General features: G+C 46.6%; 1 protein-coding gene and 1 long non-coding RNA gene across 2 annotated transcripts in view; one reads left to right on the forward strand and one right to left on the reverse strand.

The window, feature by feature from the left end:
* Nucleotides 1-23568, reverse strand: part of PROK2 (prokineticin 2) — a 410294-nt gene that overhangs the window by 255196 nt on the left and 131530 nt on the right. The gene's annotated exons all lie outside the window — the stretch shown is intronic.
* LOC309637563 overlaps nucleotides 8837-23568 on the forward strand; it is a 30170-nt gene continuing 15438 nt past the window's right edge. Inside the window, exon 1 of the long non-coding RNA XR_014250659.1 lies at nucleotides 8837-23201. This is a non-coding gene — a long non-coding RNA (uncharacterized lncRNA). The remainder of the gene's footprint in view (nucleotides 23202-23568) is intronic.

Below are 23568 nucleotides of genomic sequence, written 5' to 3' on the forward strand. Positions count from 1 at the left end.
TGCCTACCAGTGTTTCCGGGATCTTCCAAATGAACAACTTGCACACAGATCTCCGTCCCAGCTCTACTTCTAGGAGGACCCAGCCTTTGGGAAAAGTCGCCCATGGGCAGTGAACGTCTGGTGTCCCAGCTGTACACTCTCTGATCAGGCAAGCTGGCAGCCACTTGAGAAGACCATCCTCCACCAAGCTTGGCTCTAGAATATTTCTGCAAAACTTTGCATGGGATGCAATGGTGCATAAATGGCTCATCCATCTAAGGAAGTTAAAGAAAACAAAACACCCTCTTGCTTTACCCTCCATGTTCCCTTCTCTCTGTTCCCAAGCAGTGGACTACACAAGAGATGCAGGAGGGAAAATTTGCCAATTACTGCCTTAATAGTTAAGGAATACTTGAAAACAGGAAAGCAGCAAAGCAACAATCTTTGTGATGTTCAGGCTTTCTGAAGCCAGGTCACACTGTGCTCGTAATAAGTTACAGAAGACAGAAGGATAGTTAAGTTATAGGCTATATACTATTTAATTACCAGTGGGGTAAGATTGGAGGGATAGAGCTGGAAGAATAACATCATCAAGATCTTAGGGAGTAAAATTTCTCTAGCACACACGCACAGACACACACGACACAACTGTGTTAGTTAAAACATGTCTACAAATTTTGACACTCTTCCCTTGAAAGCTAGAACCGAATTCCCCTCCCCCTGATTGTGGGGCTGCACTTAGTGACCTAGTTTTAACAAATAGATATGGTGGGATTGATGATGTATGACTTCCAAGACTAGGTCGTGAAAGGCATTACGGCTTCCTCGTTTCTCTCCAGGGTCACTCATTCTCTCGGGAGCCAGCTGCCCTGTTATGAGGACACATCAAACAGTCAACGGACAGGCCCACAGGGTGAGGGACTGAGGCCTCCAGCCAACAACCATGTTCTCTCCCAGCCCCAGCCAAGCCTTCCGATGAAGACAGCCCCAGTGGACATCGTGACCATAGCTATGAGACCCTGAGCCAAAACCCAGCTAAGTCACTCCCGATCCCTGACCCACAGAAATCGTGAGATAGTAAATGTCTGTTGTTTCAAGCCACTGAATTTCAGGGGTAACGTGTCACATGGCGACAGATAACAAATACAACTACATACCATTTGATGGTTAGTGGGGGTGGGGAGATAGAACAGGAAAGATTCATCATCAGGATCTTGAGGGAGTGAAACGGCTCTAGTACACGATACACAACAGAGATCAACATCTCCTGCCTATACTGTCTCCCAAATCAAGGTACCACATTGGGACAGTTGACAATTAAGAGAATTCTCATGGAACCTGAATGTTTGGGCTGAACGACACTTCAGAGTTGAAATCCTCATTAAAAAAACAAATAGATAACGAAACCCAGGTCTAGAGAGATTAGGTGATTTTCGCGAAGTTATTATATCAATTTTGGAGGAATCCTGGTCTGACTTGGAGGCAACAGGCAAGTTGTGAGAAGCTACAGATACCAGGAATCTCTACCGGGTTCAGGTAGTAGTTTTTCCTGCAACAGCACTGAGGATTCACAAATCTATTTACGATTTCTAGGAGACAAAGCTGCCTGTGGAATTCTAACACAGGATCAACATGTAAAACTGATTTGTTTTTTTGTTTACTGAAATTTGTTGGAATCTTTCCTTAAACCGTGAATCCCCAAACACAGATAGAGAGTAGATGTTGACTGATATTCAGCTATTTCTTGCGAACAATTGGCTTGCCATCTGACAATTCTAGTCTTCAGAGGAAGGTTACTGAACGCAAAGACTGGTTGAAGAAAAAGCTCTAAACTGGAGATGCCCCACAGTGGCTGCCCATCTATTGAGCATTTTCTTTAGCTCTTAAAAAGATTCCTTTTCGGAAACAGCAAGAATTTTACTTCATGGAGTCCTAATGATTTCAGTTTGGTAGAGTCCCATGCCTTAAATGACCCCCAGCAATTTTTCTGAGTAAGCGAACAGGTTTAGAACCAACCAGATACCCAGAAATTCTTCAGGAAAAAGCCTTTTTTAAGAGCCTACTCTTTTCTCTACCTATCAACATCTTTTTACAAATAGTCCTAGAGTTTTATAAACTTTATAGTCTTCTTCTTCCACCCAACCAGATACTGCTCTCCCCTTGACGATCACTCCACCCACAGCTGCACTGACTTTTTTTGGGTTCCGAAAACGAGAGAGGGTCTTCCCTACCCCAGGGCCTTTGCACCTGCTGTTTTTTTCATCTGTAATGTTTTGATCTCCCAGTTCTTATCATGCAGTTCAGTGTTCAGTGTCTCAAAGTTCACGTCTCAAGTCAAGTGTCCCCACCTCACAGAAGACTTCCCTGCTGGCTGTGGACACCCCTGTCCCCTTGCTATCTGTAATGGTCAGTTTTGTGTGTCAACTTGGGTAGGCTGTATTCCCCAGTTATTCAATAAAACACTAATCTAGGTGTTGATGGGAAGATATTTGGTAGATGTGATTAGAGTCTATGATCAGTTTACTTTAAATAAGAAAGGTTATCTTCCATAATCTGGGTGGGCCTGATCCAATCAGTTGAAGGCCTACAAAGGAGAGGCGAGGTTTCCCTGAAGAAGAAGAAATTCTGCCTGTGGACAGCAGCTTCAGCTTGTGCCCAAGAGGTCCAGTCCGCCCTTCCTGATGGCCTGCCCTATGGATTTTGAACTTGCCTATCCAGCCCCTATGATTGTTTAAGCCAATTCCTTGCAATAAATCTCTAAATATAGGTAAACTACTGGTTCTCTTCCTCTGACGGAACCCTGAATGATACACCATCCCAGTCACTCCATTTATTTCCCTAGCACTAGTGGTGCCTGACTTAAGAAACAGAAGTAGAGAATGCAATTTTGGGAAATACATCCACTAAAAAAAAGTGGTTTTTTATCCAAAATTTAAATTTCACTGGACCACCTATATTTGACCTGGCAATCCTACTTGTCACAATTTGAATTTAGCTTGTTCATGGATTTGCTCACTTACTTATGGTCTGTCTCCCCCATCTAGTCTGGAAGCTCCATGAAGGCAGCGACCTGGTAGGTAGTTTGTGGCTGCATCTCCAGTCCCTGAAACAGAGCCTGGCATAGAGTGGGTATCTAATAAATATTTATAGAGCGAATGAAGAAACAAATGAACTTATATCATCTGCATATTCACGCTTTCTGCTTTGAGAGCCCTCAAATCATCCTTCACACACACAAATCAGATTTCTGTTCACGAGCAGTTGAACGGATGGTCCAAGTGATGAGAGCACGGGGTCTTCTCGTCCGTCCGTGGTTCCATTTTCCACATCACTTAGTGTGTTAGTGAGTGACTGTTAGTGTGATTAGTTGACTATTTTAAGAGTTCTTAGCTCTGATTATTTAGGGAAAATGAGCAGAAAATGGGAAAACAAAAGTGCTGATAGCAGTGATAAGAGGCTTCTCTCATAAACTTAGTATAATCACAAGGATGACGGAAACCACAAGGAATGCCAAATACGGCAAATCTTCAGGCCTGAACAGAAGCCTAGAGAACTCGGGCTGCTTGGCTGTGCAATTATGAAAGGGAAAAAAAAAGAGCAATCATCAGAACATGTGTGGAATCCCAGAGCTCCGTCACGGAGGACTGGCTGAAAGTTGAATGAGGAACTATTTTTTAAAGCATCTCGAGGCAGAAACCGCTTTTAGCATGTGAATCTGCTGTTTGGTTTGGGGCACTGGCCTTTTGTTCTGCCTGCAATTTAAGCTTCAGCTCAAGTGCCATCTCTTCTCTGTAGACTTTCTACAGGTCTCTCAGCCTCACCCCCAAGAAGCATTCTCTCTGTCTCTTCCCTGCGTTCCCAGGAGTGTGGGGTTTGCACCCATTTGAAGCACACGTTCTTATTTCCACTCCGAGTTTAGTCATCTGCTTATAATTCCGTCTCCTCCTCTAGGCAGCAAATTGCTTGGAAGCAGGAAACATTTTACACCTTCTACCACACACACACAAATACTCCAAACAGAGCCGTGTGTATAGGGGGCTCAGTTGTATTGTGGAAATTAATCTGGACTTGAAGTTGAAGGGCCTGGGTTCGAATCCCAGCTCTGCCCTTTGCAACCCATGTACCCTTTGACAAGCCACTGCATTCCTTTCTGAGGCACAGTTTCCTCATCTGTCAAATGGGGACATGGATAGACACTGAGGGGTCTTCATGATATAGGTCTCAGCACAAACAGTGACCAGAAATGTTGCTTAAGGGAGTGTCCATGTTAGCCCGAAATGTTCTCAAGAGTTGGAAGAGAATACAAAGCTCAAGTTTATACTTAGGCAAGAATATCTCTGGATTCTGGTGGGACGGGCCTATCAATCAGCGCTGCTCCCATCCCCTCCCAAGTGGGATTGAAATGATCTGTTCTGGAAAGAATTCTGGTTCCCCTTCCCCAGCTACAGTGCCTGAAATCTCCACCATTACAGTCCCTTCTTTGGGCCAAAGCACCCTGACTCTTGACTCCAGGCTGAAATCGATGGGCCTCCAGACAGGATAGGTAGGTAAAGTGGGGGAGAAGAAAAAGGAATGAATTTGGGAACTGGAGATAAAGACTTCTGTCCCAGCTCTGGTAGATACCACCTATGTGGTCTCCTACCGCTTCTGTAATTCAGCCTCTCTTGGCTTGTTTTCTCATTCATGAACCATGCATGATAACCACACGCCCCTTCACAGGATTGCTAGGGCATGGCTTCTCAACCTCAGCACTACTGATCTTCCGGTTCTGTAATTCTTTATTGTGAGGGGCTGTCCTGGGCACTGCAGAATGTTTAGCAGTATCCCTGGCCTCTGCCTACTAGATGCCAGGAGCTCCCTCTACCAGCTGTGACAACCAAAAATATATCCAGATATTCCCTGGGGGACAAAATCATTTATAGCTGAGAATCACTGCAGTAAGGATCAAATTCAATAATTTCTATGTGAGCCCATAAATTTGAGAGCTCAGTATAAGTGTTAGCTATAATTATTTTTCCCTGATTCCAGGGAAAATGAAATTACCCTCTTTTTTGATTCATTAGCACTTAAAAAATAATAACAGCTAAGAATAACTGAATACTTGTTATGCTGTGGGATCTGCTATTGTCTCACTCTGAACATGAGAAAATTAAAGCTCTGAGTACATACACGGTATGTCCAAGATTACAGGAGTGTAGAGTAGAGGCAAGATTTGAACCCATGATAAATCCATGCTTTCAACCTGTATTAGTTATCTGCAGCTGTGTAACAAATTATCACAACTTTGCCACTTAAAATAGCACACAACTGTCAACTGACAGTTTCTGTGGGTAAGGAGTCTGGAAATGGCTTAGTGGGGTTCTCTGTAAGATTGCAATCAAGGTTTTGGCCACAACAAGGGTCTCAGCTGAATGCTCAACTGGGAAAAGATCCACTTTCAAACTCACATGGCTGATGGCAGGACCCAGTTCTTGGAAGGCTGTCAAACAGAGAGCCTCAGTTCCCTGCTTGCTATCAGCTGGAGGCCACCCTCAGTTCCCTGCCACATGGGCCTCACTGTAGCATTGTTCACAATGTGAAACTTGCTTTGGCAAAGCCAGCAAAGGAGACAGTCAACAGTTAGCAAGGTGGATGTTATGATCTTATGTCAGGTAATCATGGGAAGACGTATCATCACCTTTGTTCTATTCTATTGGTTAGAAGCAAGCTGCTAGGCCAACCCACATCCAGGGAGAAGGGATTACAGAGGTACATAAATACTAGGAGGCAGGGATCACCAAGGCCATTTTAGACTCAGCCTGCCTCTCTGCGCTTAACCAGTGCATCACAAATTTGTAAGACTGTTTCGGCTGCTAGCCCAAGTGCTGTTTTGTGTTTGTTTGTTCGTTTGTTTTCTTTTGTTCTGCTTTGAAGGTTATCTTAGTCTGCTCAGGCTGCTGTAACAGAATGTCATAGACTTGGTGGCTTAAACAACAGACATAGATTTCTCACAGTTCTGAAGGCTGGGAATTCTAAGATCAAGGTGCCAGGTGATTCGGTTCTGGTGACAGAACTGGATTGCAGATGGCTGCCTTCTCACTATGTCCTCACGTAGCAGAGACAGAGACAGACGTACAGAGAGAAAGGACTCTCTAGTGTCTTTTTTTTTATAAGGACAATAATCCCATCCTGGGCATTCCACCCTCATGACCTAAACGAAATTATCTCCCAAAGGCCATCTCCAAATACCATCACATTAGGGGGTAGGGCTTCAACATATGAATTCTGACAGGACAAATTCACTCCATGGTACAGATGAAGCTGTGTATTTAGTGAAAGAAGAGGACTGATGTTTTTTTAGAGCGAGGGATGATGACTATTCCGGAGTGGACATCTGTTTTATATACCTCTCCTAAAGTTTAAACCAAGGCTTGGCACTTGGTAAGTCTCCGAAACTGTAGGCAGAGTGAATGAAAAACATATTCACAGGGGGCTTCCCTGGTGGCGCAGTGGTTAAGAATCCCCAGGTTCGAGCCCTGGTCCTGGAAGATCCCACATGCCACGGAGCAACTAAGCCCGTGCGCCACAACTACTGAGCCTGTGCTCTAGAGCCTGTGAGCCACAACTACTGAGCCCACGTGCAACAACTACTGAAGCCCGCGCGCCTAGAGCCCGTGCTGCACAACAAGAGAAGCCACGGCAATGAGAAGCCCGCGCACCGCAACGAAGAGTAGCTCCCACTCACCGCAACTAGAGAAAGCCCACACGCGGCAACGAAGACCCAACGCAGCCAAAAATAAATAAATAAAATAAATTCATTTTAAAAATTCCATTAAAAAAAAAACACATATTCATAGGAGCAGAGAAAAAGTTCCAAGAAATCGGGACTCAGGTAAAGTTTAATGAGGACTGGTGAGGCACTCTAAAATGAGGAAAACAGAAGTCTGCCTGAGCAGGGCAATATGTCACAGAAACAGGCACCATGGAGTTCAAAAGACTAGACTATTGGGTCAAACTCTCCAAGCAGCATTTTTCACTTGGAAGGGGGATAATAATAATACTCATCTCAAAGGGTTGTCATGAGGGATGAAGAAGGTAATCCATGAAGCCCCCTTACAAAGTGTATGGTGAGACAGGGTTGACAAAATCTGTATTCGTTTTCTTTGTTGCTATAATAAACGACCACAAACTTAGTGGGCTTAAAACAATACAAATTTATTATTTTATAGCTCTGGAGGTGAAAACACTAGGCTAAGGGCAGGCCTGCGTTCCTTCTGGAGGCCCTAGGGGGAGATCTGCTTCCTTGCTGTGTCCACCTGTATTAAAGACCACCTATATTCCTTGGCATGCAGTCCCTTCCTCCATTTTTAAACTCATCAGTACAGCCATCCTCCCTCCGTCAGATTCCATCCTTAAATCATCTCTCTCTGATTCTGATGCTCCTGCCTCCCTCTTACAAGGACCCTTGTAATTACACTGGACTCACCAGGATCAAGTCCCCATCTCAAGATCCTTAACTTAATCACACCTGCAAAGTCCCTTTTACCATGTAAGGTAACATACTCACAGGTTCTGTGAGTGGATATCTTTATTATTCAACATACAGCAATCCACTCTCTGTCCCCAAAGATTCATGTCTATCTCACAGGTGCTGACCCCATTCCAACGTCCCCCAAACTCTCCACCCGTCACTACATCAACTCAAGTCCAAACCCTCATCAGCTCGGAAGTCTCAGATCTCATCACCCACACTATCTAAACGAGGTATGCGGAGGCTCCTGATAGGAACCATCCAGGGCTACAACTTCTCTCTGTATACAGACCTGTGAAACTAGCTAACAGATAGTTTTGTCCCTCATGGGACAGACCCCATCAGGATAATAGTTAGACATTCTCACTCTAAAAAGGGAGAAAAATGAAAGGAAAAAAGGTCTCTGGTCCCAAACAGTTTCTAAATCCAACCAGGCAAACTCCATTAGCTACCAAGGCCTGGCCCCCAGCTCTGTTCTGGGCTCATGGCTCTGCTCTCAAAGTCATCCTTCCTTAGGGCTTCCCTGGTGGCGCAGTGGTTGAGAATCTGCCTGCCAATGCAGGGGACACGGGTTCGAGCCCTGGTCTGGGAGGATCCCACATGCCGCGGAGCAACTGGGCCCGTGAGCCACAACTACTGAGCCTGCGCGTCTGGAGCCTGTGCTCCGCAACAAGAGAGGCCGCGATAGTGAGAGACCCGCGCACCGCGATGAAGAGTGGCCCCCGCTTGCCACAACTGGAGAAAGCCCTCGCACAGAAACGAAGACTCAACACGGCCAAAAATAAATAAATAACTTAATTAAAAAAAAAAAAAAAAGAACTAAGTATCATTGAGTGAAATATTATGAATACTTTAAATAAAAAAAAAAAGTCATCCTTCCTTTTTCATGAGGGGTAGCACTTGTGGGCAGCTGTGTAGTTTCATCAGCCTGTCTCCTGTCTGGAGAATTTGGGGAGTCTGACAGCCTTCTTGCATTTTGTTCTCTCTGTCACTTTCAGTCCAAGCTGGCAGTGTTTCAGGTGAGATAACATTCTCAAAAGTCTTGCAGGGGCTTCCCTGGTGGCGCAGTGGTTGAGAGTCTGCCTGCCAATGCGGGGGACACGGGTTCGGGGCCTGGTCTGGGAGGATCCCACGTGCCGCAGAGCAGCTGGGCCCGAGAGCCACAACTACTGAGCCTGCGCGTCTGGAGCCTGTGCTTCGCAACGAGAGAGGCCGCGATAGTGAGAGGCCCGCGCACCGCAATGAAGAGTGGCCCCCACATGCCACAACTGGAGAAAGCCCTCACACAGAAACGAAGACCCAACCATAAATAAATAAATAAATAATTAAAAAAAAAAAAAAAAAAGTCTTGCAGATCTCCTGTGTTTGTCACAGGGATTTATTCCATTTGGCCTTCAGGCTAAATCCAGCCCATTACCTTTTTTTTTTTTTTTTTTCTTGTTATATAAAGTTTCATTGGAGCGCAGGTACCCCTGTTTGTTTATGTACCACTGATGGCTGCTTTCATGATACAGCAACAGATCGGAGGAGTTGCAACAGAGACAGTATGGCCTGCAAAGCTGAAACTATTTACTGTGGCCCTTTACAGAACAAAGTTTGCTGACCACTGGCACAGAGTAGAAAATAAGCAGAAGCTGAAAAAAAAAAAAAAAGAAGACAGGCTTGGGTGGGTTACAAAAGGAGTACCACATGGGGGTAGTAAATGTTTCAGAGTCTTTTGTGGGAGGGGTGAGGAGGAAAGCAAGAAGAGGTGGGGAATGAAGGAAGGAGAGGTGATAGACTTTGAAAGTAAACTCGATCTTCTTGGCATGTTGTCTGGGAAGCCTGGGGCCAGGGCAATTAAGCAGTGAAATTACAATGAAGGAGAATAGTCCACCAACAGAAAGTAAGGCCAGAAATCCAAAGTGGGTCCAAATGAGACAGAAAACTCACGCTGAGAGTCATGCAACAAGTCCCTTAATTTGTAGGAACCATGTTGCTTCCTGGTCATCCTTCCTCTGAAAAGAATTCTGCTGGGCACACAAGTCACACAGCATTTGCTAAGTTCTATGCGCCAGTGTCAGGCTCCCAACAAGCCTTTTCCCCTTTGCTTTTTCCTCAATGGAAATGAGAACACGCTGAGGGGGAGGTTCGTGTGTGGGTTTGGAACTTGCACAACAACACAGCTTGATGAGCCTCATTTACATTGTGATCGCTCCTTCCCTCCCTGCGCCTAAATCATGTCAGGTGATGGTGCCTGTCGCAGGTCCATGGTTACGGGCTCTAAGTGCTCTTTGGCCTAAACAAAGCCGGACAAATAAGAAGCAAAGACCCACTCAGGGTCCTAGACATGAATAGAAACTGATGTCCCTTTCAAAAACAGCTCCCTTTGTAAATAGGAAGAAATAAAGCATTCAGAAGAGGCTTTGAAACCACAGACTGGAGGCTGGCTATTGGAGCGGAACCGGTTTGGGATGTGGGGTTTGGGGTTTGGGTGGGGATGGCGTGTCAGATGTTGTAGTGATTCCCTAAACACACACAGACTGTTTCAATATCAGATGTGAATACGCTGCCCCTCGCCCCACTCCCACTGCTCCCCAGCTGTGTCTCTTCCCCAAACAGCCGAGCCAAGAACCCGGGGCAAACCGTGCTGACAGACGTTCTGGAGTTAGCAGGCGATGGATTCTATTTCAGGAAGTCAGACCAAATAGAAATCATCCCACTTAAAAAGCCCCGCTGGGCAAGAAGAACAGCAAGTGCCCACCTCACACAAAACAGACCAACCACCAAGTTCAGCCCTTCCTACGTGCTGTTGATGGCAGAGTCACCGCCTTGAAGCCTCGAGTTGTTTCAGTGGCATAAAATTGTCTGGTAAATGGGGCTGAGAGGATTTTTCCCCCACACATCACAAGGCATTTTGATGTGCTGATTATTTACAGCAGCCCAGAGAAGTAAAGGAGTCCAAAAGTGACTGTGATTTCAAATACTATGGAACCCAGTTATCCGTGGCTCATTAATACTGAGCCTCGCGTGATCACCAGATATTTTTTGAGGACCACCCCAGCCTCACCCCCTACTCAAGCCCTCTGAACCTGCTTTGGTACAAACTTTGGGGCTCGTGGTGGTGGGTGTCTCGTCTTACTCAGGGAGGTGGGTTCTAAATTTTCACAAAGATGAAAAGGATGTACAATCAAAATGGCTCTTGGAAAATCCCTTCTGATGCCCACGAACCCAGCGAGATGTGCAGAGGAAGTCACTCTCATGTGCCCGCTGGGTGGGGTGGGCGGAGGGAGCAGCTGCACCCTTGAAGTGGTGCTTCCCTTTTCTCGCTGTTTGGGCAGAGGGCGTGGAGGTGAGTTCACTGTAGTCAAATGTGTAGGTTACGTAACTTCACCCTGATCAGCTCCCCCAGGATGGTTAGCGCCTCCTACAAATGCCAGGTCCTAGTGGGCTTTGTAGAGGAAAATTCCCCGACCAGCGGGAACCATCATGGTTTTCACTACCTGATAACGGAGAGACCCTGCCTTATCTCATCCACTAAAAACATGACCAGCGTCTTCTATCACTTTTCCTTCCTTTTCCTCTCCTAAACAGACTGACTCAGGCTTTTGAAGAATGGTTAAGCCTTTTCTCTCTCCCTCTCTCTCTCTCTTTAGCTTTTCCAAACTGAATGTGAATGCTCGATGTTTCCTCTAAGGACGATACCCTGAAATTTCAGACATCTCCAGAGAGCTCCTCCCAGCACTGATGGAGGCATTTGAGTATGTGATTAGCAATCTCCCCAGGCACCAGTCGATTTCTAGAAGTTAGAAGGTTACAGGTGGATAAATGGACTTCACTGTTCAGATTCTTTTAGTTAAAATTGCCAGAAATCCGCTCCAAGCTTAAGTAAAGAGGGGAAATTTTTTTTGACTCATGCAAATGAAAATCTGCAGACAGTATTGGCCTTTGGATTCTAGTGATACAAATGATAAGGATCTCTCTCTCTCTCTGCATCCCTTCCTCTCCAAAACTCAGCCTCTCCCTTCTCTTTGGGTTGGGTTCATTTCCTCCTGTGACAAGAGGGCTTCATCCATGTCTGGGGGTTGGATGAGCTGCACGCTTCACTTATATTATCACATCTTAGTATCTTCAGAGGAAAAAAAGTTCTCTCTCCTGAGAGCCAGAGATGAATCCCAGAGAAGGACTCGGATAGGCTGTGCTGAGTCACGTGACTCCTCAGCCCAATGACGGGGCCTGCAGAGATGGGACACTGTGATTGGCCAGACCTCGATCCCATGCCCACCCCTGAGGCCACAAAGGAGAACTAAGGAGGCTGTCAGCCTGACAATTACCATATGAAATTGTACAGTGACAAGGAATTTCCCAAAGAAAGATGATGGAAGAGTGCACGTACAAATATAAAGGAGGAAGGACCGCTAAGTGGAAGAAACAACAACTGTTCACATCGGAGTCCTAAGAAAAATGACATGGAAGACAAACTGTCTCACTCCCACCATCCTAGACTCAACCCAACAACTTAATGAACCGGCAGGTTCAGGTGATTTTACCAGCATTGTTTATGATATAGCTTTGCAACTCGTCTGGGTCATTTTAGCCACTGGCCCCAAACAGTCATCCCTGAACAGAAATCCACAACCTGGAGGAGGTGGGAAAGCTGATTCACTAATTCCAACATCCACTCACTTTGTAAGTCAAGGTTTGGCAAGTTGTCTAATTACAGTGGTTTACCCTGAAAAGAAACACAGAAACCCAACACCATAAATTGCTTTCCATTCGTGGAGCAATTTCTTCTGGCAGTTCCACATACCATCTACGTTATCCACCGTCTACCACGGTGTGGCCTGAACATTCTCAGAGTGAGCAGTCTGCTGCCCATCCCAGCACTGAGTCATCAGCCAAAGGTCACGCTAGTCCTTCTTCTCTCTTCTCCTCCCTCCCCGGAAGTGTAACCCCCGGGCCAGCAACATCTGCATCACCTGGGAATATATTTGGAATGCAAATTCTTGGACTCCATCCCAGACCTACTGAAGCCAAAAGAGAACGGGGGGCGGGCGGTGGGGGGGGGCAGCAGCAACCTGTGTTTTAACACGCTCTCCAGGTGATTCTGAGGCTCAAGGTTGCTGAACCCTCATGTATATAATACTGTATTGTCATGCTGATCTCAGAATGCTCCACATGTGTGCTGCTTCTTTTTGCTTTCTGCTCACAAGCTCTCCATTGTCTACATAATAAATTATACACTCAGCTTAGTCATTCAAGGACCTGAGGAATCTCATCTCCCAAACTTACTGCCTATGTATTTATTGTTATAAATCTCATTTATTACTCACTTACTTATCGTGGACCCAGGACTACGCAAGTTTCCCAACGTACGTTGCGTATTAGTCTACTCAGGCTGCCATAACAAATACCATAGACTAGGTGGCTTACCCAAATGAAAGTTATTTCTCATGGTTCTGGAGGTTGGAAATCCAAGATCAAGGTGGGGACTACTTCAGTTTTGGGTGAGACTTCTCTTCCTGGCTTGCAGACCACCACCTTCTCCCTGTGTCCTCACGTGGTGGAGAGAGAAATCTCTGTCTCTTCGTCTTCTTACAAAACCACCAATCCCATCTTGGGGGCCCTACCTTGACGACTTCATCTAACCTGAATTATCTCCCAAAGGTGCCACCTCCAAATATCATCACAGTGGGGGTCGGGGGGTAGGGTTTCGATACATGAACTTGGCGGGGACGCAATTCAGTCCATAGCATGTTGGATACTGGGATAAGGATTACTGAGCCCACTGACTGTTGAGGAAACTGAGGCTTATGGAAGCGAGGAAATCAGTCCAGGAGCACAGTTAGTAGGAAGTGGTGCCCAAGTCCAGTCCTGCTGTGATGCTGTGTCCCCCACAGCCCTGCCTCCTGGGGCCTGTCCTCTCCTTTATCCACAGCCGCCAGTTTTCCAGACGCATCTCATGCCCTCCTTCCTTGACACCTGGCTCACACCACTCCCCACCTGGATCACCTCCTCAGTTCCGCTTGTTTGTTTAAATGCACTGAGTCCCAGAAAACTAATCCATCTTCCCCTCCTTCCCTAACCACAATGGGTTTCTTTTTCTTGGGCAGTGATTGTCTCCATTCCTTTCCTCTTCTATTATTCTCAGACTCCTTTGTTCCGCTCGTTTCTCTTCCCTTACACTGGTCGGTGCACAAACCCCCAATGTTCCTCACTTGCTTTGCTTCCCAAAGCTCAAGGATGATTCCCACAGATCATTATTAATCACAAAGATTATTAGTGTTTCTAAACGTTTTGGAAATGTCTGCTGCATCCTAACTATTACAGGCTTCCCCAGAAATCCAGCATCCTGTCTGGAAAGCAATGATGACCCAAAGTAAGTAAACTGAAACTCAAGGGCAGAAGTTTATTTAGCCAATAGTTTTAAAATCTTTTCTTTTTTCTTCCCCTGGAGGTTTAGGGATAGCAGAATTGAAACAAGCACTGATAGGAAAGGGTAAATTAGAAGGAGTAATGACCGACACCCTGACACTACCAGCAGTTCTAATGTGTGATAACAGAGTAATATACGAAGCAGGGGTTCTCAAACTTCAGCACGCATCACAACCACCTGGAGGGCTTGTTAATAACACAGGTTGCTGTGGCCCCTAGTCCTCCTTTCCGATCCAGGAAGACCAGGATGGGGCCTGAGAATTTGCATTCCTAATAAGTTTCCAGGTGATGTTGAAGCCGCTGGTCCAGGGACTACACTTTGAGAACCACTGATCTAACAGTCTTCCTTACTGTTGGAGATTTAGAGGTGAATGAGCACACATCATTCAGATGCTTTGGGTACAAGTAACAGAAAACCCGCCTAAAGGTAGTTTAGGCAATAAGGCATTACAAGAAGTCTAGAGGTAGGAGTTTCCGTGGGTAGATCATCAATTGACTGACTTGATCAAGAATCAGGCTCTTGCCATCTTTCTGCCTCACCACCCTCATCATGTTGACTTTGTTGCTTCTTCATTGTTCTAAGATGGCGGCCACAGGGCCTGGTGTCAAGTGTGAACCCAATAACGTCTGCCTGAAGAAGAGGAGGGGGGGATTTCTTCTATGTGCCTCTTTTTATTCGGGAGGAACATTTCTCCCAGAGGCCCCCAGCTGATACCCTGGTTAAATCCCATTGGCCGTAACAGTCACATGCTTAGAGTTGCTGGCAAGGGTAGTGGAATTACCATGATTATTCAAGACCAAGCAAAGTTCCCCATCTAACGTGGGGAGTGCACTCTTGAATTTAGCCAGGGCTGTGCCGGCTATGAGGAAGGTGGAGAAAAGTCCTTAGGGGAGGTAACCAACAGTGTCAGCCATAATCACGCACTCCTTCTCTCTGGGTGCCATCAGTGGAGAAAACTGACACAAGCAGGCAGGTGGGAGCCAAAGCATCGGTCAGGGCTCCCTGGAACTCTGCACTGGAGGATGTCTGTAGTGGATCTCTGTACTTTTTCTCGCCAGTGTCTGATTCCCTTCTTCCCCTAACAGCACCCCATTTTCCCTCTGGGAAGCCACTTCACCTCCATTTGGGGCAGTCTTGGTGAGTCAGTTAAGCAAGGTGTGTTGACCTCACCTGGCCTTCTCCATCATCCAAGCTTGACCAACCCGAATCTCCCTCCTAGGGATTTTCACCTTGAGTAAAGTGATACAAGAGCAGAAAACATTTGGGGTGGGGAGGTGTCCTCCCCTCTCTGGAAATAGGGAATAGGTATCCCCTCTCCCCTTACACTCCTCCTCCTACTCTCATCTTTTAGTGACATATGCCAGTGTTCTGTTGGATACTTTACATGCACAATCTCAACTAATCCTGGTGACAATCCCATGGGGTGAGTAGCATTACTCCCATTTTACAGACGGAAAAACTGAAAGTCTGAGAGGTTCAGAGCTAGTAATTGGTAGAGTTTACACCTCTCAGATTACGAAGCCCTGTCTTTCTTGCTAGCCCACCTTTTCAAGAGAAACAGGACTCCCCCTGGACAGCACAACGAAACGACTGAAGGTCTTTTACCTTCTTCTTCTCTCTCCATATACCTAGCAGTCTCAGTGTCCACACTGCTGTCTAATCTAGGCATGTGGGCAGTATTTCACAATCCTCCCAAATGGGCATCAGTTATTTCTGCCTTTTGGTGGTCTTTTCCCCTTCTTCTGATATCAACTCAGCTTTTCTGTGGTTCAGGAGTTAACTCAGGGCCACCTCCCCCCTCTTCCTCAAGGGATGCTGTGATATTGTGAGTTATAAAAAGAAATATATATTTGGTCCTCATCCCATTTCTGGCACAGAGCTCTAGCTAAAACCATTGGAATTTCCTAAGCGAGGAAAGGTATAAAGGTGTCTTTTGTTATGTTAATGATGTGACTTTTGGAGAGCACCTAAGGAGGGTGGCTGGTTGCCAGGAGAAGCAACCATGTGATCAGAAGGCTGGAATTTTCAATACCCTCCCCTAATCCCACCTCCAGGGAAGGGAGAGGGGTTAGAGATGGAGTTCAATTGCCAGTAGCCCATGATTTAATCAATCATGTCTATGTAATGAAGTCTCCATAAAAACCCAAAAGGATAGGGTTTAAAGAACTTATGGGTCTGTTGGACACGTGGAGATTTGCAGAGAGTGGCACGCTTGGAGAGAGCATGGACTCTCCGTGCCCTTTCTCCATATTTTGCACTATGCATCTCTTCCATCTGGCTGTTCCTGAGTTACATCCTTTTATAATAAACTGGTAATCTAGTAAGCAAACAGTTTCTCTGAGTTCTGTAAGCCACACCAGCAAATTAATCAAACTGGAGGAGGGGGTCATTGGGATCTCCAATCTGTAGCAGGTCGGGCAGAAGCACAGGTGACAACCTGAACCTGTAGGGGCAATCTTGTAAGAATGAGCCCTTAACCTGTGGAATCTGATGCTATCTCCAGGTAGACAGCATTAGAATTGAGTTGAATTGTAGGACATTCAGCTGGCGTTGGACAAATGCTTGGCAGTGTGGGAAAAAAAGCCCACACATTGGAACTGGTCCCAGAATCATAGATGCACATACGTCCAAGGATGCACCAATGTGGGTACTTTCTAGGGCTTTTCTGCTAGAACTAAAAAGATTGAAGCACCTTTCCTGGTGGGGTGGGTAGTAGGCGGCAGACAGCTTAGCTGATAGTAGGATGTGAATGGCACTCACAGAGATGCTAATGGAAGTCTGCTTAGAGACAATCTATTGAATACATATAATATGGAGGGGAAAGCCCAGGTGATAGTATTTGAACCTCTGGATCTAGCCATACATAAGCCTACACTCCTCGGCTTCGTTTTTTGCTTAAGTCAGCTTAAATTGTGTTCCAGTGCTTGCGGCCAAAAAAACTTTTAGCCAGTGTTTCTAAACCCTTTTTTTTTTTATCATCATCCCCCTAAGCAGACTTTCTAGATAATTTTTTTCTATTGCCTGTTTCCCTCACCATGAAATTTTAGTACACAGATATACTGCTTATGTACTATATGTATATCTGTGCTTTATACATAAAAAAAGATTGTTTTCACCCATTCCAAGAGCAAATCGTTGCCTGCTTGAGGGTGATATCATCTCTGCTAAGATTGCATGGTCCTGAAAAACTAAGATGGCCCTCAGAGATCCTCACCTCCTGGTATTTGTGCCTTCCCACATTTGATTAGGACTGGCCTGTGTGGACAACAGAAGATGGTGGAAGTGATGGTGTGTGATTTTCAATCTGTAATCATTTAATTTGTTAATTTGCTTCTTTTTTTTTTCTTTCTATCAGCTTCTCTAGACTCTAACATGAAAACAGAGACGACACAGAAGCATCTCCAGAGGCAGACACTTGGTAGGATTCTCAATAAAGAGTTATGAATAAATGAATACATGAACTATCGCTTTGAGTCTTCATTTCACTAGTAGCTGTGTGACCTTGGCAAGATCACTCAACTACTCTGGGCTGTATTCCCTTTAAAGGGGATGGTGAAACTTGCTCTGACTTCTTCCTCAGGTTATCATGAGGACCAATTTCATAAAACAAGCACGAAACACCTCAAAATGCAAAGTATTACTATGTGACAGTATCAACTGAGACAGCTAGAATTGTGTAAAGATTTAAACAGTGCGCCGCGGCACAGGGTGCTATGTAGTCGGATGCATTTCGTTGGTGCATTCTCTCCTTCTGCTTTTTCGCCCTTTTCACCCACTTCTTCCCCACGGTAATTCGGGAGGAGAGCAGCCAAAGGAATGTGTGAGCAAACAAACGGTCGGCTTGCTGGGCGACCTGGCCCCTGACCTCCTGTCAGCTGGCAGAGCATCCGTCTAAACGGAGAGCAACTTTCTCCCAGGAAAAGTCGCATCACTCTCCACTGCTGGAGCGCTCCGTCATCATCACACTGTTCAGCTCTCGCTGCACTACGCATCCTGCTGTCGGCGACCCAACAGTCTACATGGAGAAACATCACTGGCCTTTCCCCCCAAAAGGAAGGATTTCGCTAAAGGGACTGAATTTCCTCCTGCAAAGAAAACACCCCTCAAAGAAAAACAAACTAAGCCCCCAGCCACGTCACACTGTAACCCGGCTATTAGTTAGCTGACAGAATGCCTGCTTTTCATATTTGTACCTGGAGTCAGAAATCAGTCACATCTGGTTGCCGAGTACTTTTCCACACCGTGACAATCAGGGCGTGTGTTCCTGCTGCCTTGACGGCGACAGGCACGGGAGGGCGGGGATCAGGGCTAGCCGTCCCGCATTCTGTTCTACACTTCACATCGATCTTGCTTCTCACATTTCTCCTCTCTCCCCCTTTCATCTGTTCCCCATCCCCATAAACTGCACTTACCCAGGGCTTGGGAAGATGAGGCTATGTTCTTGATTTACTTAAAATGAACAGAAACTAAATCACCTATATTTACTGGTTTCCCCCGCTAACTGAACGTAGAGCAAACCTTTCGTAAGCTGAAATGGTTGTAAAGAAGCAATTACCTCAGGACACATCTTGCTAAAGGATGCACAAAATAAGTCAAGATAAAGCACAGATGCTCACGGATGTAGTTCAAAGCTACGGCAGCTTGATGCTGAGAGATGCTGAATGTGGTTCCTGGAAGGAAATGGGCGGTATCCATCACGCTGCCTCTATGTCAGCTCGATGCCAAACCAAGGCTGAATGCTATTTTGACGGTTAGCCTTTTTTGGTTAAAGCAGAAGTCCTCTTCGGATTTCTTTCAGTTACCAAAAACAGGTACTAATGTAGGTCTTTTGTAAAAGTAGTATAAAACGAACTTTTGAAAAGTGCGGGATACCTGTGTCCCCTCTTATGCAGTGTTGAATATATCTCAATTTTGTCCCTTCCAAGGGGGTAGCGTTGTCTGTCTATCTGTATGCCTATGGCATCCAAAGGAAAAAGACTGTGGCTGATTACCACCTCTTTCCAGTATGTTCTAGAGCACTGCAGTCCAACAGAACTTTCTGCAATGATCCAAAAGATCTTTCTCTGTGCTGTTCAATATGGTGGCCACTAGCTACACACGGCAAATGAGCACTTGAAATGTGGCCGGTGTGTCCGAGGAGCTGAATTTTTAACTTCATTTTAATCGAAATAGCCACACGTGGTTAGTGGCCAAAGATTCAGACAGTGTGATTCTGGAACCATGCCTTTCAAACCTTAAGGCAGACAGGAATCAACCTTATTAAAATGCAGATTCTGACTCAGTAGGTCTGGGGCGGGGCCTGAGATTCTGCGTTTCTAACAGCCTCCCAGGGACGCTGATGGTGCTGGCCCCTGGTCCACTCTGTGAGTAACGAGGGGCTGTGATTCTCAAACCTGACGGCTTCTTGGGCTCCTCTGGGGAGCTTTAAAAATTACTGATGCCTGGGTCTGACCTCTAGAGATTCTGACATAATTGGTCAGGGTGTGGCCTGGTCATGGAGACGTTTAAAAGCCTCCCCTGGGGATTCTAGTGGACAGCCAAGGTTGGAGGCGCCACACTGCACTGCAAATGACCTACTTAATGCTTTTTAAAATAACCATCATCCCAGAGAACAGAGCGCTAGCTTCAGAATAATCTCTGAAGGTATCTTCTTGGTACAGGGCCAAACCTTTAGGGAGTTTGGACTGATTTTGCCCATCCAGACTAGAAATGGTGGAAACGCGTTTTTGACGGTCAATCCAACCAGCGTAGGTGCGGCTGCAGAGAGCCAAGTCGGGTGGGGAGCGCAGAGCTGGGAGATCTGTGAGAATCTCCGCAGGAGATAACCAGCCTGTATCTGCCTGCTCCTGCCTGGCCCCCAGTGGGGATTCTATGCCACTCCAAGTCCCCACAGGTGCTGGCCTATCCTTCCCTTCCTACTAAAGACTGAAAGACATAGGGGTTAAGGCCACAGGCTCTGCAGTCAGAGTACTGCAGTTTAATTCTAATTCTGACGTTCATTAAGTCTGTGATTTGAACAAGTTCTCTCAACTACCTGGGCCTCGATTTCCTCATCTATAAAATGGGAATAAGTATAGTATCTTCCTCCCAGAGTTGTACAAAGCTTGCTATGGTTCCCAGCACTTCTGAGCTGCTCTAAGTTTCAGTTGTTATTATTACTTCATAACATCTCTCTCCCATCCCCTGTCCTGTGCTTGAATTTCACTGAACACCTTCTAGCTCTTAAAGCCCATCATGCTCTCATTCACCACAGGGCTTTTGCACATGCCAGTGTTTCCTGCATGGAATTATTTGCTTCTCCTTCAGGCCTAGTTAACGTCTTCTCATCTTTCTTAGATCAGCCTGACTCTCACTTCCCCTGAGAAGCCTTGTGTCTAGTCTTTCTCAGCTCCATGCGTATTAGTACCTGGTTTGGTTCATTCATTTAATAAACATTGTTTGAGCACCTACTATGTACCATGTACTGTTCTCAGCTCTGAAAATACTGCAGAGAACAAAAAAGACTTTAAAAAAAAAGAAGAAGGGGCTTCCCTGGTGGCACAGTGGTTGAGAATCTGCCTGCCAATGCAGGGGACACGGGTTCGAGCCCTGGTCTAGGAAGATCCCACATGCCGCGGAGCAACTAGGCCCGTGAGCCACAACTACTGAGCCTGCGCGTCTGGAGCTTGTGCTCCGCAAGAAGAGAGGCTGCGACAGTGAGAGGCCCACGCACCGCAATGAAGAGTGGCCCCCGCTTGCCGCAACTAGAGAAAGCCCTCGCACAGAAACGAAGACCCAACACTGCCATAAATAAATAAATAAATAAATAAAAATTAAAAAAAAAAAAAAAGCAGAAGAAAATCCTTATTCTCATAAACCTTACGTTCTGGGATAGATGGGCCCCACAAAAAGGAAACAAAAGAAAAGAGAGAGAAGGGATATGGGTGGCCATAGACGTCCTCCATGAAGAGTGATGATTGCAAAAAAAAATAAATAAATGGAGGCGGTATGGAGCAAGCCATGTAAACAGCTGAGGGAAAAGCATTCCAGGCAGAGGGAACAGCAAGTGCCAAGGAAAAACTGCAATGTCACATTTCTGTGAATCACCAATTAATCTCTAATGCTCAACATAGATTATAAACCCCATGGCGTGGGGTGGGAATCACATGTTTTTGTTCTCAGCACCCAGCTACTTGGCATGCAGTGGGCGCTCACTTAATATGTGTTGACTGAATGCACTCGAGGGGTTTTCCAGAGGTTCTGGAGAATGTGTATGTTGGGGGCTGGGGGTGGAAAAGTAGCTGTGTGTTCCCTGAAAAATCTGCTGCCAGCCTCACTAGCTCTCACCTGTTGAAAATAACTGTCGGGAGAAAAATCTCCTGAAATGGAGCATTATTCCTTCCTTTTTCACATTTCCTTTAAATGATCTTCCTTCTGCCCAGCCAGAGGGATCCATCACCCGGGAGAGGACTAGAGGCAGGAATGCAGAGAAGGAAAAAGAGCTGATGTTCTGATTTTAATTCCCGAAATAGGCACTTGAAGCCCATTTCCAAGAATTCAATAGTCATGAAAGGCAACGCTTCTGACGTACAAAACCGGTGTTTGTGAAAGGAAAACATTTAATAGCTTTATAGAAAGGGTTTTTTTTTTTCTTCCTCCAAATCAAAAGGCAAAGCTGTGAAGGAGGAGTACATAAATTTATCTACAAGAAATAGATTCAAAAGCAAGCTGTAGGGGGACCGAGAGTGGCTGGGAGGGAGGAGGGATGGAAGAGCTGGAGAAGGTGGGGTCAATGGGGAAGGTAAGGCTTTCAGCATCAGGGGTGGCCTGGCCCATTGTGTCCATCAGAATCCCCGCAGAGCGCTGAATCAAAGGCCCTTTGGCCAGGAGACAATTATCAGAGGTGTGTATGGGGTGAAAAGAGCCAGTAAGGAACGTAGAGACACCCAGAGAATAGCAACGCCAGGATCCTCGGGCTGAAGGGGCAGGGGGCAGTGTTTCTGATCCCAGGGAGAGATGGTACCCAAGAAGAGCTGCCTGAAGCCAGAGCTACTGCCTGAGCCCCGCTGTGGAGGCAGGAAGGAGCAGGGCAGAAACTACCCCCCCTTCCTCTCCTCCCACCCTCCCAGCTCCTGCTGGTACCTCTGCTTGGCGCAAGCACCTGCTGTCTACAGGTGCTTTGGCGTGCCCCGCACCACGTCCCCGGGCTCTCTGCCGAGTTCAGCCACGGGGAAGCCCCTCATAAGCTCAGAGTCCTGCTGATGGCATCCCTCCTTCGGCGCACCCACCTTCTGTTCAGGGCATCTCCGAAGGTGGGGAACCCTCTCAGCCAGTGTGTAAGTGAAGCCCAGGAATGGGGGCAGTTCGAGCCCTCACAGGCAGTTCTGGGAGCTGATGGACAGAGGCCACCCAATGGACCATTCCCAGGGGGCATCTTTGACCCTTCTCAGAGGTCCCAGCAGGGTCTCTGGCTTTGACAACACACTCTTATATTGACTTTCCCTCCTTCCCGGCCCCCTTACTCCAGAGCTCTGCAACTGGTTGGGTTCTCTGGAAGTGGACCCTGAGACGGAATCTGGGGTGTTGGGTTTTATTAGGGAATCAACACCTATGAAAGGAAGGGGGCGGAAGCAGGCTTGGACAGAAGGATAAGCTAAGACGTGATACAGGATTGACAAAGCCTTGCGCTGCCTGGGAGGAGCCTGGAACAAGTCCTGGGTGTCCCCTGTGGAGCTGAATGGTCCACCTTGCTCAGGCTCCGGATGTGGGTACGCAGGAGGATGCCAGTAGCCCCGGGAAGGGCAGGCATGAGCTCAGATGACACGGTGGAGCTCTCTCTGCAGCTGGGGCAGACCCTGAAGGTGCTGACAGCAGGGCAATCAGTCTTTCCTTGTAGGGGGATCTGAATGGGCATCTCCATGTCCACCACAACCTCCGAGAAACCAGCAGCGCTCAAGTCCTGACCTGAGGCTCTGCTTCTGGGGAAGCCCAAACAAAGATAGTGCGTGAGGCACTGCCGGGGTCCGGGTCCCAGGGCACTGAGTCAGGGGTGCGGCGGGGAGGAGAGGAGAGAAGGGCAGAGACTAGCATGTCCCTCCCACAGGCGTGGCTCACAGCCAGTCTGGGAAGCCGTGGACAAGCCCAGTGAGCCTCAGGCTGCCCTCCTCTTGGACTGAGTTCTTCCACTCAAACACTGCCGTCCTGTGTCAAGACAAACCTGTGTGGACACTCAGAGGACCCTGGGAGGGGCAGTCTTCCTGCCCTTCTCAAGAGGAGCAAAACAGAACCTTCAGAGATCACCTTTTAACTGCCACCTGAGTAAGTGAAATCTACTTTCCTTTGGGGATGGTTCAATTTAAATCTTTTACAATATTACATAAAGAAAGCATCATTTAGTGAGAGCTTCCTATGACTTCTGGCACCACCCTTGGCATTTATGATGATTACTTCATTTAACAGAGGAGGAAAATGTGACTCAGAGAGGTTAAGTAACCTACCCAAAGTCACACAGCCAAAAAATGACAGAGCCAAGATTAAGAGACATACTGACTGAAGCAAATTCCATGTGTTTGACATTGTAAGGCACAGTCCCAGTGAGTTCTCTGTACACACATTCCCCCCATCACATGCCCTGGGGCAGAGCAGTAGGCTGGGCTGGTGGGTTTTCCCATTCGTCTGGGATGCC

The sequence above is a fragment of the Balaenoptera physalus genome (genome assembly GCF_965194825.1).
Source record: "Balaenoptera physalus genome assembly, chromosome: 11".
Taxonomy (NCBI): Eukaryota; Metazoa; Chordata; class Mammalia; order Artiodactyla; family Balaenopteridae; genus Balaenoptera; species Balaenoptera physalus.